General features: G+C 48.5%; 1 long non-coding RNA gene across 1 annotated transcript; it reads right to left on the bottom strand.

Annotated features, from left to right (window-relative positions):
- Positions 1-227: 227 nt before the first annotated feature.
- LOC134478709 (uncharacterized) lies at positions 228-8,566 on the bottom strand. The gene is made up of 2 exons (XR_010051491.1): positions 8,471-8,566; positions 228-524 (listed from the first exon to the last, which is right to left on the bottom strand). It is a non-coding gene; the product is annotated as an uncharacterized LOC134478709 (long non-coding RNA).
- Positions 8,567-8,839: the final 273 nt, after the last annotated feature.

Raw genomic sequence — 8,839 nt, 5'->3', positions numbered from 1 at the left:
GACATTTTCCCTGTCTCTCTTTTATTATCTGCTCTCTGCTGCTGCAGCCGATTTATGTTGTAATTAGTAATTCCCATGGAATTTTATAAGCTAGCCAGTAGTCGTATGAATGGATTTTCTTATTGTCTTAAAAAAAACACTTCAATTCAATACCAACACTCAAGATAGAATAGCCTTAAATTATCAAATGAAACATGCAAAAATCTGTAAACATTGTAAGTGAGAAGAGCCTCATTAAAATTAATTTATTTTCATTGGGCATAAACTGGGTTCTAGTTTTACTCGGAAACGTGGAATTTATGTCTGCTGTAAAATATGGCACCAAGTCCCACACTGCAGGAGCCAGGGCTCCACGCCAGCTGGAGAGGGAGCTCAGCATTCGCTGCTGTGCAGAGCATTCCTGTTCAGAAGTCCTGAAGTCCTCTCTGCGGTGATCAGAACCTGCCTGCGCCTCCTGGTTCTGCCTTCAGTAAGTGGGGGAGTTTGGGGAAGCCACTTTGCTTCTCTAGGCCTCTGTTTCCCTCCTGCAAAATAAAGAGCTTGGACTGAATCATTTCCAAGTCAACAGTTCTCACACTGAAGGGTACGTGAAAAGTATCAGAACAACTTCAGGAAAATGTGGAGTCCAGGGCACCGTCCTGGAGGCTACATCAGTACCTGGAATTGGCACTTTGAATGAGAACTCAGCCTCAGTGGTTCTCAGTCAGGGAGTCTGAGTATCCCACTTTCAAGAAAGAAGAAGGAAGGGGAAGGGAGAAGGAAAGAAAAAGATGAGGAAGAAGAGGAGGAGGAGGTGAGGACAGAAATAAGAATGCGCTCTCTCTGTGAGGAGACAGGTGTGAAGGTTGAGCGTGTGGCCCCTGGGCCAGAGCTCTTTGCCCTGAGCTCTCTACTCCAAGCTCTGAGCTTTCTGGTCTCACCCAGAAAGCTCAGCCATGGATGGTGCATGAGACCCGTCTCCTTTAAACTGTGAGCATTTCAGAGGTGGCAGCTGCTTTGGTTTGAGGACTTCTTTCCTGGTGCCAGGGGAGCCCCCAGAGGTTCAGTAGTATAATGCTAACACGAGAGGGGAAGGTGAGCTTTCAGTCCTGGAAGAGGGGTCTTTTAGGTTTTCCACCAAGGAGAAAAACTTCCTCAAGCATTTCCCCCTCTGCATCCAAGAGAGGTTGCCTCCAGCTCCTTTCAGTACACATCTGGAGAGAGTAAGTGCGCTTAATTCTCCTGATGAAGTCTTCCTGTTACTGACAAAATTTAGTGATGGGTAGGAATGGGCATTTTATTTGCTTCAGTTAGGAGCTGCTTTGACACAGGAAGTTGAAATAATAGCAAAAGCCCAAATCACTTTGTGGATTTGTCAAGGAGCGGACATTCACACAAAGCCACACCAACAGGCAAGCCCAGTCTGGGAACCAGCGCCTTGTGTGGGCTGCCGCTGGACTGGAACAGACAGCGTGCAGACTGGCAAACAAGAAGTACCACCCCCACCACCCTCGGCCGTAAGCAATCGGCTTATCCAGAGAAACACAGGCTGTGATGATAGCTATGGAAGTGAAATGCAATTGGATGCCTGTGGTGCTTTGGTGTTTCACTGACATTGCAGGTCTAGGGCCAGTGGTCTGATCATAGGCTCAGAGGATAGCATCTAGAGGGGATCTCCTTCTGAGGGTTGCAGCCACTGTTGATTCCCTGTGGTCTTGTTTTGAAGTCCTATAACGTTTCCATTGTTTTGTTGGGTTGGGTTTTATTCTCTTTTGTTTTTGATTATGTCAAATCCGATGGCAGGAGCAGCTATTTCAAAGATAGTAAGACATATTATGGTAGCCATTTTGGATTTATGATTGGCTTGTTTTGAAGTCCTTCATTGCGTTCATTGTTTTGTTTTTATTGTTTCTGTTCTGATTGATTTTTATTACGTTTGAAGTTATCTGCAGCTATTTTGAAGACATCAAAAGGCATTATGGTAACTATTGTTGATTTCATAATGTTCTCTGTCTCTTACACTGGTTTGTTTTGGTTGATTTTATTCTGTTTATCCTCTTTAAAATAAAATAATTAAATTTAAAAAACCCCAAATCACCCTGTGTTGCATTTCTTAGAGGACATGATATTCTCATTGTGTCCTTGGATCAGCAGAAGGGGCTGGCTACTTATCTGGGGTCTCTGGTTAGCTTTCTGTCATTTCAGATCCAAAGTATAGCATTCCACTCCAGGCCCCAAAAGACTCACACCCACCTCACCATGCAAAATGCACTTGGTCACCTCCAAGAGTTCCCCAAATCCTGACAGCTCTACTACTGCTCAAAGGAGATCAAATAAAAAGTTGCCTCTGAGACTTGGGGCAAACTCTGTGAGCCCCCTGTAAAAATGCAAAGAAAACGTTGCACAATTCCGGGGAACCATGGCGCAGGGCCAATATCCCCATTCTAAAAGGGAGGGCCCCACCTGGGCTGGCCCTGCTGGTTGCCGGTGGCTTTCCTCTGTAGTTGTTCCTCATTGCTGGCATCTTGAATTTCTTGGGCTCTTCCCTGCAGCTTCAGCTTCTGCCTTCCAGTTTCATGCATCATCCTGCCGCACTCACAGGCTTTCTCCTGCAATCTCAGTGGAGGTCTTCGTGACCCATTATTCTTGCATCCTACATTCTTGTAAAACCCTGCAGCACGTGGATGACGCCAAGTTTTGCCAGCAGCACAAGTAGAATCCCATTCCTGTGGGAGGAGCTCTTTTGACCCTATCAGTTCCTGAAGGGCCCACTTTCTTATATTATCATTTTCATAATTCAGTTTCAATGTATGAATTTGCAGGAGGAACAAATATTCAAGCAATGTTCTCAGTAATTCACCTACACCAACCCATGTAAACATAGTAATAAGCCTGCTGGAGACATTATTCTGCTCATTTCCCAGAAGCTGAAACACAAAGAAGTTAAGCAACTTGCTGAAGGTCACACATCTACCACCGTGAGCCAGAGAACCAGAATCCCAGGTCAGGGAGTTCTTAACAACCTGGCCATGGTCTCGAGGATATTTCAAGCAGTCTCTCTCAGCTGTGGCCTGTGATCCCAAAGCGCTCTACCATCCCTTCCCACTTTCCCATTTGCATCTTTGTTCCTGGGAAGGCTTGTGGAAGAAGAGCCAAGCCAGGAGGAATGGCTGTTTGGCAATGATTGTGGCAGGCTCAGGGTCATCCAGAAACCCTAAAAAAGCAGACAGCATGGTGGGCACAGGAAATACAGGCACCGCTCGGCAGAGCCTATCAGACCCTCACCCTGCTACAAATATTCATGCAAAGGGAAGAGAAGCTGGGCCACCCAGGCCCATTAACTTCCAAGACAAATGTTTGCAGGGCTGGGGTGCAGCTCAGCTGCAGAGGGTGTGCTTCGCTTGTATGAGGCTTTGGGCTCCATCCCACACCAGAGGGAAAGACAAAGAAAAGGCAAAGGTTTGGGGCATTTTCCATGGAGGGTTGTGCTTTTCCTGCACCAGCGAATGTGCTCTCATTCTCCAGGCGATGAGATGAAAAAGACAGAATGCTTTGTGCATATAAAGTTCCCGCCCGCAGGAGATGACCTGCTTGCTGCAGCGCCAGGCTGAGTCACCACCAGGTTTGCAACCAGTTTGCCTTAGAAAACACACAGGGTGCAGACCCAGCGAATCACCGGTGATTGGCATTTCTGAAACCAGTGTCTGCCCCTGAGTTGTTTTTCTAATCTTTTTTTTTTCCTCTTCCATTTTCTCGGCTTCGGAGCTGTCCAAAGCAGCAGCCTACCCGTCCTCTTCGTGAAGGATCCTTCTTCCTCTACCTTTAGAGTCCTGAGCTCCAGACAGCGCAGAGGCGAGAAATGAGGGCAGGGCTAAAGGGAACATATAAAAAATAAATGAGCCATTCATAAAAATGAGCATTATTACCGCAAGGAGCTGGCTGCCAACATCTCCGCGTTCAGATTAACTCAGCTGCTCTCTGTAACAACGCAGAATTAAGCTGATGTATCATCTCTTCTAGTGGCTGTGGAGCTGATTTACTATTAACTTTAAATAACCAATTGGGAAGCGAGCACTTCGCTTTGCCATCGTTATGATGAAATTTTTGCCCGATTTTACTTATTTATTTATTTAATCATCTAAGCCTCAAAATTGTAAAATAAAATCCAGCCATACTTAATTCACTCTTGCAGCCCGTGCAAGAACCAGATATTCAGGTGTGTAAGGGAGGGGGAGAGAGGGCTGAATTGTACAGCCTCTTGCAGTCATTCCCACCAATCCTAAAAATTGGCTTTTTTGTCCTTAAACTTAGCATATCTTTCCTGGAGACTGGAAGTCCAGGGATGTTGGACTTTGTGGGTGTCTCTCTAAGTGGCCACAGATTGCTTCTTTCTTTTCATGCTGGAAGACACACAGCTCGGACCCCCAGTTCCTCTGACAGCTGTGAGTCCATCTTAGCAGTGACATGAAAGGAGTCTGCAAAGTGCCTTCGAGCTGACAGCTGGAACCGGGGGACCCGGCAGGCACCTGCTTTTTATTTCTTGCTTGGAGTTTTGCTTCTCACAGTCAGGGCTGGACTCTGCCCTCATGGAAGCTGTGACTGTAAAGAAAGGCGGCTGATTTCCGCATGTGGCCCGGGAATGAGTGTCACCGCTTTGCAGCCTCCCCTTGTAAATCTCGACAGGATACAAGCCTGCGTGTGTCCCCTGCGGTTCAGAGAACAATCCACAGAGAAGGCTGACAGGAAGGGCCATTATGGTCACTGATGCTCTCACCATCTGGAATGGTTACAGTTGTCAGGATCTGAGATGACTCACCATGTTGAGGAATCATTTCTCTAATGGCAGCACTAATCAGGAGGGATGCGGCTGTTGCTAAGAGCCCTGCGTGGAGAAAACACCCTGCCAGATGAAAAGCAAGGGCTCTGATTTGTTTTCACCTGCTGAAAATGAAGCGCCTTGGAATGTCACCCTCATTTCCAGCAGGCATCCTTCGCACCAGGAGCTTCTATCTCAGGCCGCCTTCGGGAGTGTCAGGCTGTGTCTGTGTGGACGTGCACTGGGCAATTTGTCCCTCTTCTCTGTGACCAGCTGTGCCCCAGGGATCTTGGGCAATTCTCTTTTTGTACCTTAGCTAGCTGGTGTAGAAAGTGCAAGGTAACTAGACATGGAAGTAATGCCTCACACTGTGCCCTCCCTCTAGCATTTGCCCCAGTGCCGTTCAGTGCAAATCCTAAGCTGGATACCCTACTGTCAGAATCGGCCCTATGCAATGCCCCAGCAGCAGCTGGGTAAAGCGGATGCTGCACTTCAATTGTGTGCTCTTGTATTTGTCGGCTTTCTGTCTCAGTGAAGAAATACCTTTGACAGTCAGCTTCAAAAGAGGAGGGCTGGGTTTGGCTCTTGGCTTCAGAGACTTCAGTCCATGGCGTTTGACCCAGTTGCTCTGGGCCTTCGGAGAGGCAGAGCATCATGGCAGAAAGTGGGCAGCAAGGGAGCTGTTCACATCGCAGCATTCATGAAGCAAAGAGAGAGAGGAAGAGGGTCGGCTTCTGGTATCCCCCTCAAGGGCACATGCCCAGGTGACTTCGTGTCCTCCCACTACATCCTAGCCCGCAAAGATTCGACCTTTTTCCAAGGGCCCCAAAGCTGGATAACCAAAGCTTCGACACTTGGACCTTTGGGGACATTTCAGACCAAAGCCACTCTGCCAGGTACCTGGTGAGCCCTGAGATAGAGCAGGTGGACAGGGCAGGACACCCGCCATCAAAGTGCATACTAAACTTCACCACAGGGCCTCCCCAAATGTAAGAGTAAGGAATTTCACAAGTGTCTTTAGACTAGTGACCCCCCACACACTTTTAGGCATCAGGGACTGGATTTATGGAAGACAATCTTTTTCTTTCTTTCTTTCTTTCTTTCTTTCTTTCTTTCTTTCTTTTGTTTTTTGAGACAAGGCCTCACTACACAGTTCAAGCTGGCTTGGAACTCACTATGTAGCCCAGGCTGGTCTCGAACTCACAACAATCCTCCTGCCTCAGCCTCCCAAATGCTAGGATTACAGGTGTGCACCACCACACCCCCCTGAAAGACAATTTTCTATGAACCGTGGGATGGTGTGGGAAGGAGCTAGCAAGCTGGACCCATCTCATGTACAGTTCACACTAGTGTTCGGCTCCTGTGAGACTCTAATGCTGCTGCAGATCTGACAGGAAGGCAGTGGAGTACAGGGAGTCATTCAAGCAACGTGGAACAGCTGTGAATGTAGCTGAACCTCCGCTTGCCCCTGGTTACTCACCGTCTGCTGTGTGGCCCAGTTCCTAACAGGCCACAGACCCCTACTGGCCTGTGGCCCAGGGACTGGGGACTTCTGTTTTAGAGAAATCGCTGTGAAGCAGCTCGGGGTGGGGGTGGTACTTGCTCAGAGCAGCCCACGGCCCAGGTGGGCAGAGCGCTTCCTTGCCTCGTGTGGACTTGCTGGCGGTTTCCGGAGCCCAGAGTTTTCCATGGTGGAGGCTTCATGGTGTTCAGGTCACCTTGATGGCCGCAAAGGAGCGCGTTCCAGGAAAGCAATGCTCCCTGCAATTTCTGTGTTTTATGGCTGCTGGTCGTCGTGGGCATTTCTTGCTGTGAGGATGCCCTGCTCTGGTCTTTGCCTTCTCTTTTGCATGGCCTTCTCTCTGTGTTTCTGTGCCCCTTCTTCTCCTCCTAAGGACATCTGTCTGTCATTTATCCTTCCCCTGAAGTCAGGATAATCTCATCTCCAGACTCTTAACTATCTCTGCAAAGACCATTTTTCCAAGTGAGATCAGACTCACAGGTACCAACCGTAAGAACTCGAAGATATTTTCAGGGCCTTAATTCAACACTGCTCTGCCTACCATCTGCACACTTCTCCATTCTAGGCTTTTCCAAGAAACCTTATGGTTCTTAAAATGATTTAAATTATATCACTAGAAAGAGTTGCTCCCCTCGGCCCCTCAGTGTGCATGACAAAATTGCCTGCTCCTAGTTGTTTTTACACTGAGTAAATCCAGGTTTTCACAGATTTGATCTTCCAGCCTCGTGGTGTAGGGCTTGACCCTGCTGGGCTGCTTTTGGTGGCAAAGGTTGCAGTTACTTCTGCTCAGTCTAGTGGGCAGATTGAAAACCGCTGAAAACCATTTCCCCAGTACAGGGAAACCAGGATCTGACATTTCCCCTGGAGGTGGTACCTCAGGGTGTCTTTTTCTTTCTTCCTTTTGGGGTACCCTTTTTAGCCATTCTGTGTCCACTGCCATGTGGCAGCTACCTCTTTCGTTCTGCTGATCTTTTTCCCAGCTGCTGTACTTTGGATGTTGAATGCCCCCAAGGCCCGTGTGTTAAATGCTTGATCCCAGCCCAATTGGGAGATCGGTCTTCGGGGAAGGAAGTTAGGCCATCAGGTGTGCTTTAAGGGGTGCACTGGAACTTCAGCCCGTTTTTATCTCTCTCTCTCTGCTTCCCAGCTGCCATGAGGCAAAGCAGGCCAAGTGCTCCTGCCATGATACACTGCGCTGACACAGGTCAGAGCAGCAGGTCCCAGTCACCAACAACTGAAATCTCTAAACTGTGAGTGTAAACACACCCTTTCTTTTCTAAGTTTTTATCCTAGGTTTTGACTGACCCACCACTCTTCCTCTCCCTTACATAGCTGCTTCCCCATTTCAATAGTGTTTCTAAGAATCCTGTGGTAAGAAAACCCAGCCATATTTTCATCCTAACATAAAAGCTTCCAGAGAATTGAAATGTTACCGAACAGACCCAGTGGATCCTCTCAGCTGACCTGTAACTAGTACTACCCGCATTTCACAGTCAACGCAGTACAGGCCGAGGAGGCTGTGTACCTAATGCCAGGTCAACCACCAAGAAGGGAAGGATTGGGATGTAAACCACAAAGCCTAGCTCCAGAGGCCAGGGCCCCACTACTCTCAAACACCTCCCAGCTGGCCCACACAGGGACAAGCCTTGCTGAGGCTGGCAGCCAGAGGTCCATCCCCTGAATCCCAGCATCCCACAGCCCTTCAGGGCCCTGTGCCTTGAGAGTAAAGCTCACCCTCAGAACACACTGAGCCAGGCAAAGACCTAGTACCCTGGCCCGGCAAACTATACCTGGTGTTATGGTTGATACACTGTGTCAGCTTGAGCAGTTTAGAAGTTTAACTGAGACACACAGCAGGGAGCCATGGTTCTCACTTTGTAAATATCCTCAGCCTGTGCAAGAGGAGGGTTCAGAGGTTGTGTGAGTGCTACATCCACCCTGGGTGGGGTTTGTAGCCTGTTGCCCCCTTTTCCTCTGGCTGCTTTTGTTGGATGCTGCCTTGGAGTGCTGCCCCTGTGCCATGCCATCCTACCTTGGCGCCCCCAATTATGGGCTGAAACCTCCACAAACAGTGAGCTAAATAAAACTTTCCTTCCCTAATTTTGGGTATCAAGTGTTTTGTTTCAGCAATCAGAGAAAAATAACCAGGATACCTAGGCTGAGGCTTCAGCATCCTCAGGCTCCTGGGCTGTGCCTCCACACCTCACTCCTGGGCTCCCTGGTGGAGGAGGTGTCCTGCTCCATCCTGTGAGGGGTGGGGAGGAAGAAGAACTCTGTTTGCACAAGAAGACCAGGTTGTCTGCACTATCTGCCAGTCCGTGTCCCCACACTGGGTCTCTGCTGCCCATCAGCCTTTTCTGATCAGCTCCTTCCCTGGGAGTGGACACACACACACATTCACAATCACACTCTCTACTCATTGGGTGTGGGGTCTTACCCCAGGCTCTCAGCCAAAGCCCTGTATAATAATAAAACATCATAATCTTGGCCGTACCCCAAGATCTGTAGATGGGGGAGCAGAA

Source organism: Cavia porcellus, unplaced genomic scaffold (genome assembly GCF_034190915.1).
Source record: "Cavia porcellus strain 051 isolate PalLab524CR breed Dunkin Hartley unplaced genomic scaffold, mCavPor4.1 scaffold_14, whole genome shotgun sequence".
In the NCBI taxonomy this organism is placed as follows: domain Eukaryota; kingdom Metazoa; phylum Chordata; class Mammalia; order Rodentia; family Caviidae; genus Cavia; species Cavia porcellus.
Note: the sequence above shows the minus strand (reverse complement) of the source record. Positions and strands in the feature narration are given on the sequence as shown.